The 13,946-nt window shown below is 45.5% G+C and overlaps 1 protein-coding gene and 1 long non-coding RNA gene across 9 annotated transcripts in view; both read right to left on the reverse strand.

Annotated features, from left to right (window-relative positions):
- Nucleotides 1-13,946, reverse strand: part of LOC135388471 (tyrosine-protein kinase SRK2-like) — a 509,896-nt gene that overhangs the window by 147,626 nt on the left and 348,324 nt on the right. The gene's annotated exons all lie outside the window — the stretch shown is intronic.
- On the reverse strand, nucleotides 1,193-13,233 carry LOC135388474 (uncharacterized). Its single transcript, XR_010421396.1, has 2 exons — nucleotides 1,549-13,233; nucleotides 1,193-1,475 (listed from the first exon to the last, which is right to left on the reverse strand). It is a non-coding gene; the product is annotated as an uncharacterized LOC135388474 (long non-coding RNA).

Genomic DNA, 13,946 nt, shown 5'->3' on the forward strand with positions numbered 1-13,946 from the left:
CTCTCTCTCTCTATATATATATATATATACAGGGTGTCCCAGAAAACGTGTGATTGAATTATAATAAAAAAAACTACGCCGCCTAGAATCATGCGGTCAAGAGCATTTGTTCTTATTAGGTTTTTGCTACCTCCTCATGTGAATGTCCTGTAACGTCAGTTTAATTATGTACATTTTTGCGAGCTTAAGTCGGAAATTTGCCTAGTAAAGGTCGCTTTTTTACCCCACCAATGTGAAGAGCGTGTCTAATTTAGTCAAATTAATGATAATTGACAGGGGTATTCAGGAGCTATCCCATCGGAAAAAATAACCGAACATCATGCTCTACGGAGGTCGCACAGAATAGCGCACGATGAATTTTTCAGCGCAATATTTGTCAGTCCGACGAAAGGAGGTTGGAAACCCAGCCCTCCCCGATATCGCAGAAAGAGAAAAAACAGGCACGGCTTATCACGTCCGACTTTCGCTGGGATAATGCTTTCCCTCTCCCAATTTTAGGAACTGCTACTTTTTCTACTATCTGATATGATAGCTCGTGAATATCACTGTGAATGATCATGAATTTCAGTGAATTCGGCACGCTCTTCATATTGGTGGGGTAAAAAAGTGACCTTTGCTTGGCAAATTTCTGAGTTCAGTTCGCAAATATTTACATAATTAAACTTACGTTACAGGACATTCACATGAGGAGGTAGCGAAAACCTAATAGGAACAAATGCTCTTGACCGCATGATTCTAGGCGGCGTAGTTTTTTTATTTTAATTCGATGACACGTTTTCTGGGACACCCTGTATATACCAAGAGTGCCCGCCCTGCTTTTGAATCCATCTATCCATGAGAGACCTTTATCTCACCTAGAAATTTATCGTTCAAGTCTCCTCAAGCTCATGTTTCCTCATGGTTTAATTTGAGGCAGGAATATACGGATTTAGTGTCGTGTATGCGCATACGACGCGCGGGAATCTCAGTACTGTCCACTTTTTGTTCACAGCCCTGAACTACCTCACATGCAGATTCGTGAAGGAAATACACGCAGACAAGTGAATGGGTTGTTGTAACTACGTTGTCTAACTAGTAACTTCCAAAACTACTTTTGACAATTAGGTAACTAATTTAATTTTGTGGCATTTTCAGCGTATTAGTAGCGCGATAAGTGCTAATTAAGTGCGGCCAACTTGACATAATTCAGACATATGTTCAGGGAAGCATTTACTTACACTTGTTTACGCTATACTTTACATAATATTTACAATATTTACATAATATTTACAATATTTACATAATATTTACAATATTTACATAATATTTACAATATTTACATAATATTTACAATATTTACATTACATTTACAATATTTACATCGACGACGTTTGCCGTAAGGGCATGCTGCCTCGCAGTTATTCGTGCGAGGGCTGCCGGGGAGGAGGAGCTGCGGGGGCAAGCACAGCGAGGGCCATACGGAACAGGGAGAGAATCTGGAACAAATACGCTCAACATTAGCTGACATCTAAGCACACAGATAGCACGGCATCCTAAATACTTTAATACCTCATTGTGGCGGGTCTCATGTTGGCGCGCCAAGTTGTTGACGGCGGCGATAAGGGTCTCCTGACCCTGCGCCAAGTTGTTCATGGCGCCAGCCAGGGTTTTCTGGCCATGCGCCAACCTACCCACTTGCTCGGTGAGCTCTCGCATGACATGCCTGTGTTCCGCGGACCCCGCCATCAATTCATCCACGCGGCTCTCCATGACCTCCCGACGCCTCCGTAGCCGTGGCGGGACTGAGGTTGCTGTGGGGAAGTGAACATTGAAATGCTGCATAGAACACGAAGGACTCCATGGATGACCAAACTGCAGACAGTATGACATGGCCATGACAGAAAGCTTATAAATTTTCGGTATGGTAAAGCGCAGGGAAGACCAAACACAAGCGAAGAACACGACAGGACGAGCGGCGACATTTCACAGAAGTGAAAAAGGCTCATGCATCAGCGTACCTTCTACACACTGGCTTGATACAAGAAGAAGCTTCTTGTTTGACGTGTAATCTTACCAGTGCCGCTTTATACCGTTTTACCTTGGCCCCTATTTAGGACTTCTGTAAGCACGTTCCACTGTGCGTCGAGGGTCCCTCCACCTCGTGGGTTCCCGGACATTTCGTGTGCGGGATTTGCAAGGTGGCGGTGAGCCTCCATGTAGCTCACTAGGGCTTCCATCCTTTCCCGCGAAATTTGGGGAACCCTCGAGGTCCGAGTAGTCGGTGCAGCTGCTTCGTCGGACGACATGGTACGATATGAAATGAGACGAAGTGACGGGGCCAGCGTTGCCAAAGGGGTGTACATCACCAGAGCACCTCAACAATTCCGCTAGAAACCGCTGTTGATGTACTCTGCATACATGTATTGACATCGGAGCGGAAGACCAGTCAAATATATTGCGCTAAAATCTGCTAAGCACAGAAGTATTATTCACATAATTATCACACGGTGTCCTTCTTTGAGAATTTTTGAGAATATTTGTTTTCGGGGTTTGACAATTGAGTCATCTAGCAGGGAGCTTCTACCTCTAAAAATGCACCTCGGTGGCTTGGTGGGTAGCGTGCTCGCCTTCTGTACCAAAGGTCGCGGGTTCGATGCCCGTAGAGGACGCTAAAAACTTCGTGACAGCTGCAGTGGAACGTCAAATACGGTATGCCGACTGTTGCGATCTCGGCGTACTTTGAAGAACCCTTAGGAAAACAAAATTATCCAACGAACCAGTGCGGACACTGTAGTGTCGCTCATGCTCATTTACTTACGTCGCAAGGCAAATCTAGAAATTATTACTATGAACATACATACACACGACCAGTCGGAAATTCTCTCGAAGAGAACGAGCAATAACTAGTCCACTAAATACCGAAACTCATTGATTTACTTATTTTTGATTTTTCATGCAGCTTGAGACAGCAGAATGCAAGACAGTCCCTGCTGCAGGCCATTTTATTTCGAAAAAAGAAAAAGACAGAAAACCTTCAACTTTCAAGTTTATTGTTACTGCCCATGAAGAACTTAAGAAGACCAACTTAATGGTGCGCACCAAGCTAAAACGAAATAAGAAACGCAACACACACACACACGCCTAATGCACAGATGAACAATTGGTTACACAGCACTAGAAAATAAACTGCAGGGCACAACAGGATCGACATCGTGCTGACGATAAAGGTGATTGAAATTAGTCATCAGGCGTGAACCTTGAACCAAGCACGTACGCTGAAATATTCATCTTCGAATTTCGCTATGCAGGAGCGTAACCACAACCAAAACCGAAACTGCGCAACACAGGAGCGCAGGGAGGACAGCGCTCCTTTAACGCGCTTTTGGAGAAAAAAAATGTGTGTTCATGTTCAGTTGGCCATAATTAACCATTTTTTCACCAGGATAATGTCGTTACTCCGAAGGTCACGCCGTCCTGAATCGCGCAGTTTCGGTTTCGGCTTGCTCGGTGTCGTCCGTATGTGGTGGCTGTTGAGCCAGCTGTAGTCGGCCTCACAAATGTGGGCAACATCACCACTAACCCATGTATTGGCATCGGAGGGAATGTGCCCAAACACCTACTTTCACCATTCCGCTACAACGTACCCCGTCACACAACAGAATGGCCGAATGCCTAAATCATAGTTTCGCTGGTTTCAGGCCAAGTAGTTTGTGTACAAAATGCAATAAAGAAGCATTTAGCTAAAATCGGCTAAGGTAAGTCAAAACGCTACCAAAACATTCACAAATCGTCTCTTCCTTTCTTTCTTTTTTGGAGAAAATCGGGACGCCAGTCCGGCAGTGGCGTCGTTGTCGGTTCGTAGCGGCGGCGGCGGCGGCAGCCCGCCGCCAAGCATGTCACGCCAAAATTGTCAGAGCCTCCGTTTATGAGGAAAGTTGTATAGCGACAATAATATTACGACGTCATAATAGTATTTCTGCATGTTTAACACGTATAACCCGTTGTACTACTGTTTCTCCGTCTTTGTTACCGTGCAACCTATTTAAATCCGGTACACAGCGCCACTGTAGATCATAAGCTGTGATGCTCTACACGCTGTGTATGCGCTGGGGATAAATGTCCCTAGAAATGGGAGGAGCGTTCAGGCGGAGCTTGTCGCGGTGGCTCAGCCTAACAGCTCGTGACGTGTAAAGTAAGCAAGTAGCTTACTTTGACGAGAATAGCTCCCCTGTTCTGCCATGCTTTCCTTCCACATGTAGTTTTTTTCTTTTTGACTAGGAACATTCTCGTCTTGTCGATAGTGCTGCCTTGAATGGGAGTAGAGCTGTTCTTGATAATTTTGCTATTCGTTTAGTTCAGAGAGTAGCCGCAAGGGTGTGTGGCTTTATTCAGGAGGAACAAAGCGTCATTATTCAGTTATCTGCCTGGCTCTCGGATGGGATGGACATGTCTCGATTAGCTGTTGTATGTAGCCATTGATGGTGTTAAGATATTTTGTTCTTTTGCAAGTCTCATTTAGTAAGACTTTGGGAATGAAATGCTTAATTCCTACAATCACCTCTCATGTTTTCTGTTTCCTATGCAATCGTTATAGTAGAATAAAGGAAATAATATTGGGAAAATGGTTCAATAAGTAACAGGTCCCCTGTCTACAGTGTACGCGTCCTTGAGCCACGTAGTTGCATGCTTGGGTCATGCCGCGGCTCTATTGTTTCAGGTGGACCATGTCCAGTTGAGCATGAGCAGTTGATGACGATAGTGTTTCCACACCCTTGATCTGGACGGGAGTACCACTGCCACGATTCTTAATAATTTTGCGATTAAATTATAGTTCGTAAATTAACCGCAAGGGGAATTGGCATGTGACTTTCAGGAGGAAGAAAGCATCATTATTCAGTTCTCAGCCTGACTCTTAGATGGAGGGGACACATGGTTCTGCGCTCCTTGTTAACCATGCTCTGTGTTGATCTTTTGTGTACCTAGTCCACGTTATTAGCCACTGATGGTGCTAGTAAATGCGACACGCAAAAGAACAAAATATCCTAAGTCATTGGGATAAGAATGCTTGCTCTTCTGCAGTAGGTTTTCTATGCAACTGTTATAGCAGAATAAAGGCAATAATCTTGGAATAGTGATTCAATAAATAACAGGTCCGCTGTCTAGAGCGTACGCGTCCTTGAGCCATGCAGGTGCATGCATGCATGGGTGATGACGTCATGCCGCGGCTCTATTGTTTCAGGTGGATCTTGTCCAGTTGAGCATTAGTGGAAAAAAACAGTGTAGCCCTGAGACAATAGAATGACGTCACGACCAATGAGCAAAGCCTGCAGAGGGCGCAAGGATTCACTTGTCTCTTGGACACTGGCGGGTGTGGACGCGCTAATTCTGTTCCTAGCAATTGTGTCGGCCTTTAGTGGAAAAGCGTAGCTTCGATAGGGTTCTGTTTGCCTCTGATGGGGTATGGGTGTGTGGTTCGTCACTGGTGAATGGTGGATTTTGTGTCGAGGGAATTTAGAATGAGGGAATGCAGTGTAAGTGTCCAATGACGGTGAGTGTCTTTTGTGAGTCTGTTCAAGTGTGTGCTTTCCTCTGTTGGCCAGCGCTCGTGCGATTTGTCCTGACGTGTCTTGACATGCTCCGACCTGTGTGCTTTCCTTTGTGACGCTCTGTATTTTTTTCTTTTTTGACAAGAAAGATTCTTGTTGATCATTCTTGTCTTGACGATGACGCTAGTGCTGCCCTGAATGGGAATAGTGCTAGAACAATTCTTATTAATTTTGCGATTAAATTAGTTCAGAAAGTAACTGCAAGAGGGACAGATGCATGACTTTACAGAGGAATGAAAAGCATTACGATTCAGTTCTCTGCCTGGCTGTCGGATAGAAAGGTTGTATCGTTCTGCGCTCCCTGCGACTCCTGTTGTGGTGGGCTGAGTTGTTGTGTAACTAATCCTTTCGCCAATTTTGTCCCTCCTTTTTGCGATTTTCATGCCCGTGCATGTGGGGCGCTGGTTGCTGTTGTCTAGGCATCCCCGCCATTTTCTATCTTCTTCTGCCTTGGGAACGAGAGTAGCGCTGTCGTGATTCTTAATAACTTTGCCATGAAATTAGTTGAGAAAGTAACTGCTAAGGGGGCTGCTGATGCGTAACTTTATAGAAGATAAAAAAGCATTATGAGTCAGTTCTGTGCCTGGCTGTCTGATGGAGTAGTCACATCGTTCTGCGCTCCCCGTGACTCCTGTTGTGGTGGGCTGATTTGTTGTGTAACTAATTCTTTCGCACGTGATAACTTTGTCCCCCCTTTTTTATGATTTTCATGCCCGTGCACGTCAGGCGCTGGTTGCTGTTGTCCGGGCATCCCCGTCATTTTCTATCTTCTTCTGCCTTGGGAACGAGAGTACCGCTGGCATGATTCTTAATAATTTTGCCATCAAATTAGTTGAGAAAGTAACCGCCAGGGGTGCTGCTGATGCGTGACTTTATAGAGGAGAAAAAAGCATTTTGATCCAGTTCTGTGCCTGGCTGTCGGATGGAGCAGTCGCATCGGTCTGCGCTCCCGGTGACTGCTGTTGTGGTGGGCTGCTTTGCTTCTGTGCCTGATTCTTTTTGTTGATAGCTATTGATGATTAGCATATTTACTCTTGCTTTCCCAGCCTCTGTATTATGAGTGTTTTTCTCCTTGCATGTCCAGAGCTGTCCTAACCTGTCCAGACATGCCATGATGACGTCACAGCTGACGTCACAGGATGTCCGGAACTGGTGGTCGCAGCTGAAGATGCTTTCCAACCTGCCTCTGTGCATCATCGGCCAGCGATGGTCAGCGGCGGTTCCGGACCGCTTTCTTCAAGATGGCGTGTTTGTTCTTCAACTAAACTCCTTCTCTCCACTCTATTTCTATCTTTTTATTTGATTTTCTACCTATTTTTTATTTTTTACCTGCTCAACTAGCCGGCAACTCACACTGTGGTCTGGACACGTCTTAAATGCTCCCCAATTAGTGTAATGACTCACTGAATGATCCTAATTACAGTGGGAGGTCCCAATTAACTCTAATTGCTAACTAATGGCGTCCAGGCCTCTGCGTGAGTTTCCGGATACTTGAGCTGATCATATACTACTCGCTGCGCTCCCATTCGTGTGCCTGGCTTACGCATCATCGTGTTGGTTGCAGATGGAATGCGAACCTTTAAAACTCGTTTACTTAATATGTATGCTGTTTTCGGAAGAGAAATTTGGCAAAGTTAACTCTGAAACAAGGACGAACATGATCCAATCGGTATCATACGTACGTTCCCGGATGCGATAGTCCCTTTGAAGGGCGGTGGTTTCATGCTGATACCACCCGCGTTTCGCCTTCTGTACTTCAAACGCGGAGTGGTATTGCATTGAAACCACGTCAGCCGACGGCTCAGGCAGCGCCGTCCCGGGGATGCCGGTGCAAACGCGCTCGTTTCGCGCCAAGGTGCGCGAGGGAAAATCAAAGTGAAGAAAAAGAAGCGTGTGCTGGTCAACATCTTTGTTCTTTGTTGATCGGATTTTCTAGACTATCATACGAGGTCTCATACGAGATGTTTTGACATGAAATGTATAATGTCGTGCATTGCATGACGCAGGGACGCAACTGTTTCCTAGACCATCGTACGAGGTGATGTTTTGACACCAATTGTGCGCTGGTTTCATACGTGTAGTACCACCGTATATCTTGACGAAGGTAAACGAAATATTCGTGAAAAAAAATGTCTGGCAGATATCAGGAAGATGTCATGAGGCACATGACAAAGTATTGTGACAAAAAATGTATTCTAAATGTAGTGCCCTTCAATGGGGCTTGCCTATACCTGGAGCTCCACCCGCATTTTGAGGTGTCTGGCTAATCACCAGCGAAAATGCATTTCGTTATTATTTCAGGCCCTTATTTATTGGGTGCAATCATTTTCAGGAAACTGAATTGAATTGGACCGAAACGGATATCTCTAGCGACCTAACACCAAAGCAGATTTTGTCACTTTTATCGGAGCCCTCTCGATGGAGAAAGGATATCGAGAAGACGCTGAACGCCAGAACCGTTGGCCAGCAGAACCGATACAGCGGCAGAACCGCTTTTTGGAAGCAGAGACGGCTTCCGGTATGACCGTTTAATTGCGAATCATAAGTAGTGGAACAAAAACGGGCCAACATGTGTATGTAAATAAAATGGCATAATACGACGCAAAATTTTTTGCATCAGTGGCGTTTTCCTAACGATTCCCTCGGGATTTTCTTGGGACTTTCTCCTACGCCTAAGAACGACGTAGAAACATGTTCTTTTCGCGTAATTTAAAGGTGATTTCCAAGATATTTACGAGAGATCATATGTTTGCAGAACGCAATTAAAGCAATTTGTGATTAAAAAAATTGTCACGATTTTCTCGCTACACTGTTATTTTCGGGAAATTTTGGTGTCATGGCGGCCCCATAGAAAACTGCAACCAATGAAAAGCCCTCAAGTTTGATTGACACGTCGAGCCTCTTTTGTGGGCGCCTTTTTTATACACGTCTCCGGTGAGCGCTTCGCAGCTGCTACATCACAGAATACCCCTGACCTCAGGGAAGCAAAATGAACCGCACCTGCATGTTCCTGTCATTTTTGTAAATTGAACTGCGGAGTACCACAGCGTCTTACGAAAGTATTTTGCATGATCCCCCTGATAGACTTTTCGATTAATTAGGCGGGGCTTGGAGCACTTCTAATTTTCATTTCACAGCTCCTCGTATGCTTGTACTCTACTGATACATAGTTGCGTGTCAGCTCTAGCTAGTATCACTGGTCTTCGCCTTCCAGTTTATGGTTTGTTATTCTTCACCTGGCTTGTTGGACATAATTATTATACCACGCCGTGTTGACAGCCACGTAAAGACAGTGGCGGCAAAATACTTACTTTTACTGTCTTGACGAGAACGATATCATTTTTGTGTCAATTTTCTGGCATACGGGTTTTCGTACGAATTTGGATATGCAGGAATATGAGAGCAGCATAAACGTCTTTTTTTAACTTTAAGGCCAGGTGGACATCTTCTCGAAGAGAGCATTGAACCACAAGATGACGAGTTAACTAAAATTCATTAATCAACTCTTTAGTTAGGGGATTTCCGCCAAAAGCGAGACAGCAGAGTGGGAGACAATCCTCGTTGAAAGCTTTTAAAAATCCTGAAACGAGCCCGTGCTGTGAAATATCCTTCGCCAAATTTCGCTATGCAAATCAACCGAAACCAAAACCGCTCGCCTTAGGAGCACATGGCGTTCGCCGACGGAGGGTTGATGCAAAGCGGTTGATCTTAAGGGAACGTTTTTTTTTTATTCAACTCGTGTAACCCGCGAGTTAGGTATGACGTAACGTCACGTGACCCAGTCCGTCAGCACGTGACTCCAGCAATTCGAAAAATCCTGTCAAGGGTGGCTACTCGAAGCCACACTCTGAGAACAAAAGGTGGAATCGTCACACCCTTTAGGTACCCTTGCCTGCTACATATGTTGCGCCCAGAAGATTGCACACTCCTGGTTATGGGTGCATGGTTACACCCCCATGCAAGGGTGTAACATTACCATAAGCAGCAGGTAACTCTGCCACCTATAGAGGGTGTAATAATAATAATTCGGGGCTTTAGGTCGCGAGACAACTGCGATCATGAGCGACGCCGCAGTGATCGGGTCTGTGGATTAATATTGCCTTCCTGAGGGTTCTTTTGACATGCGACGAAATCTCAACCCATGGTACACCACATTTAACGTCCCCCGCCGAAGACGGCGCTTCTGAACAACTTGTACCCTTCCACCAAGTTGCCACCGTCTGCGGTCGGGTTTGAACCCGCGATCTTGGGTTCAGCAGGCCGACACGGTACCGACTGAGCAACCGAGGGCGGCTGAAGAGACCACTGTTGCGGATTTGGCCGCTCAAATCGGATTTAAATCAAATCCGCATTTTTTCTGAAGGTAGTAAATCAAATACAAAATCAAGTCCGGATTTAATTTTGACACGTTAAATCAAATCCTTTTAAATCCGAATTTGTTTTCCCGGACCTAAATCAAATCCGCTTTTAAATCCGGATTTATCGAATCTTTTGACAAATCCGGGAGCCAAAATTCGTGCAGCAGCATTACTAGACCTATAACCGTGTCTAAATACTGCACGTATTCACTAAACAACGCTTAAATAACAGCGTGACGTGGCACAAAGAGCAATAAATTTCGTCTGATTGAAGGATTAAAAGGCCAACCTATCAATCCGCTGGCCGAAATTTTATTCATATTTTAGGACGTTTTCGGTTACGCCTGCTCGGCATGGTACCAGACTATCAGTCACCACGTATCAGCCTGTGTCAGGCTGATACGTCAGGCGCGGATCAGGTAAGGTCAGGTCAGGATCAGGCGCGGATCCAGACGCTCGGTTTGGGGGGCGGTTCCTTTGTCGGAGCGCGTAGTGGGGGAGGGGGGAGAGGGAAATTCAATGTATAAACTCACGTTTTGGGGGCGATTGGGGGGGAGCAATTTGGCGAGTTGCTTCTACTTACAGCCGTCTGCTCGCTCTACCACAGGAGCTATATAAATGATATCTATACCACTCGATAAAGGATGAGTTAGCAGTTCTAATGAATCTACCTTCAAGGGAATGCGTGTACCCGCTCATGAACAATAAAAGTTCCAAATCGTACATTTTTTGCCGGAAGTGCTGTGTTCGTGAATTTGTTCGTAGCGCCCCTTTAAAGTAGGAGTCACGGGACTTTTTCCGCGTGCTGTCTTAACCCATAGTTTTTATCAGCCAAATTTGAAGGATGTGGTAAAACAAGAAGCGCGTTGCTATGAGGTCAAAGTTGGGAAAAAATTCGAACCAACATACGCCGCCGCAACCTTCCGCCTCTCCATATCAGAAACGGTTCATCGGATGGAGTTCGAAATTGTTGCATTTGTCATCAATCGAGATGCTATCTAACATAAATATTTTTTCATGGAAATTAAAAATTGTCAGTTTCCCACGCTTTTCAATTTAAAAAGGAACTACCCAAGAGTGGACAGAAGGCGGCCTGACTGTGTCACCTCTAGCGTTCCCACGCCCCTTGCGGGCAACGGGCATGCCGAGCGTGCTCCTTCTTAAAGGTTGAAGACGCGCAGCCATTTCGGATCGTTGGATCGTTGAATGTGGATGTCGTATTTCACGTGCGACCAGCCGCCGTACGATTAGCTGGAAGCTAACACCGGCCGCGTTTTGGAGGGCATGAGTACTTCCCCCAGAGCTAGGCAGTCCCGAGCATTGCCCGAGCCCAGAGCTGCGTCGGCCTGCAGTGTGATAGCATTAGATTCCTCCTCACGAAGAAAAACTCGTGCTCCGTCATTTAATTCCCCGTTGGTTCAGACGGCTCTGCTCGCCGGCGCGTAGACGACAGCTGGCCACCCCGGCGCGCGGAATTGCGCAATGCCAGTGGAAGAGGTGCGCAAAGGGAAGCCCAACGAAACTACATGTAATGAATGAATGATGGGAGTTGAGTTGAAGGCATCCAAAAAGAAAATAGTAAAACTTTATCGAAAATCAGCCGCACTTTCTGTTGCATTGCCAACACGTAATTCGTTAAGTGCCCTTAAATTTTTGTGTTATATCAAAATAGAAAAAGTGATACTAAAAGTGCATTGAATCGTAGATGACTCGCTCTGGGAGGGGCGGTGCACAACCCCCACCTCCATCATCACGTATCGTGTTGGTGTTGACTCGGGCTTCACAGGGCATGAATAGTGTGGAGTTGGTAGGTATGGTACACCTTCCCAAAAGCGGATTTTGGGTCAGGAACCTCCTCGTCATTTAACACCGGGCGAACACGCCTGAGTGAAGGAATTCCTATCGCGGGCCTAGGCTCAGCTACGCACAAAAACACACGCCTGCGTCGATTTCTACCATCAGTACTCGAAAGATCACAGGTCGTTGGTTACTATACCCTGGGGGTCACAATTAAATGAATAGTTAATAAATCGTGGGGCATGTTACGAATACTTATACTAAACATGTGGCAGGAGCGGATTTAAGGGGGTGGGATGGGGGTGGGGGGGCGACCGCCTCCCATACGGTCGTGTTCCCTATGTAAAAACCCTGTCTCCTGGACGATGCTACGCCGCAAAGCACGAAATTTCCTTAAGACCGCCCCCCCCCCCCAGCTCCAACATAGACCCTTAAATCCGCCCCTGAGCCCATGGGTCTATTTTGATGCTGACGTTTCGGGGCTTTGTAAAAATTTTCCTCGCGCAGTCCAGGCTGTTGTAATCAAGGAAGAAAAAAAAGGTATGCGAGGAAGAGTGGCACATCTTGCCTTGATTGTCCGTGGGAGTAGGAAAGGCTTTAATTCCCGAAATCACGAAATGATAGGATGTGATATATTCGTGTTTACTTTGTTTTGACGTGAATGCGTGTACCTATATGCGTTCAATATGATGGCGAAGACCAAGAATTTCGCGACATGATTTGGCAAGCATGAAACGGGTTCCCTCGGTGATTGTGATTGGAACAAAACGACTACTCCTGCCACTGTGGAGAGAGGACGCCGCTAGTGCCCAAGCAGCACAATGTACTGGAAGTCGAGTGCATTAGGGGTGGACGATATGTGTCTTATCAATGTTCTATAGTTTCATGAATCTGTTCAAGGCCTTTCATCTACCCGTCCACCCCTATTGCACTCGACTTTCAGTGCATTTTGCTGCTTGGGTGCGTGTGCAGATTTCAGACAAGGTCACATCAGTTCGTGTAGAATGCGAAACGGCGCTTCGCTCAATTTAAAATTTATGCATCTTGTGAGGGAGCTTGGCGAAATTCACGCGCAAATCCGCTGAAAAAGGGGCGATTGAATCCAAATCCAAATCATTCGTGGAAAATGCGATTCAATCCAAATCCAAATCATTAGTGGAAAATGCGATTCAATCCAAATCCAAATCCTGCCCATATTTTTTTGCGCAAATCAAATCGCAAATCAAATCCGCCAGCCCTCCGGTGGATTTAAATCCGGATTTAAATAAAATCCGTGGATTCAAATCCGCAACACTGGAAGAGACGCACAATTTGTGTTAAATGCACACAGTCACAAAACTTGCAGGATTTTAACACCCTACAATGAAGGTGGCAACGAGGTCAGTTACGTACGTGAGGTAACGTACACATAAGGTGGTAGCTCGTGAAGTTACCACCTCTTTACACCTTTTTTTTTTTTTTTTTTTCAGATTGCAGCGTTATCCAAACTTCTGTTGTGTCGGGCCCCCAAAACCACTGAGAATCCATTTGAGAACCCCCTTTAAGTACGATTCATGTTGACATAAAAAATGGACGTGAAGAAATAAAAGGAAGCACAAACAAACAAACAAGGCAGCGCCATGCAGGAAATGCGAAGGTAGTATATTTCGATTCCATAGTATAGTCCATATTTCGATTTAGGTTCGCGCGTCACGTCCGCGGACCACACTTTGGGAACCACTGCTCTAAGCCACTTTCGACACGATTTTTCGAACGGCTGGAGTTACTCTACGCTGCAGGGTGGCGGTCGTTTGTTGGTTGCTGTTCATCAAGTAGTTCTCAGTAAAAGTTGACCTGGCGGTCAAGCCTGCATTATACGAGAAATAGTGTTAGGTATTTCAACTATTGCGACATCAAACGTGCCCCGCATAACTTTATTATTGTTGAACTCCAGTTATATTACATCAATCATGCGTACATATTGCTTGTTAATAATGCACATCTAGTCCACCTCACGACTGATTGAATACGAGGACCAATTATTACACCACATCATTTTCTCGAGTTTCACTGAAGTTGATTTCGAGTTGCACCTGGAAATAAATGATCCAAATCCCCGTTGCAAAATAAAACGCTGGAAATGTTTGGTAGTCCCCCTATTGAAATAAGTCGTCTAAAATGCGCAGTCGCGCATGGGAAAATGCCAACAGCGAACTTGGACTAACCT

The sequence above is a fragment of the Ornithodoros turicata genome, chromosome 3 (assembly GCF_037126465.1).
Source record: "Ornithodoros turicata isolate Travis chromosome 3, ASM3712646v1, whole genome shotgun sequence".
Lineage (NCBI taxonomy): Eukaryota > Metazoa > Arthropoda > Arachnida > Ixodida > Argasidae > Ornithodoros > Ornithodoros turicata.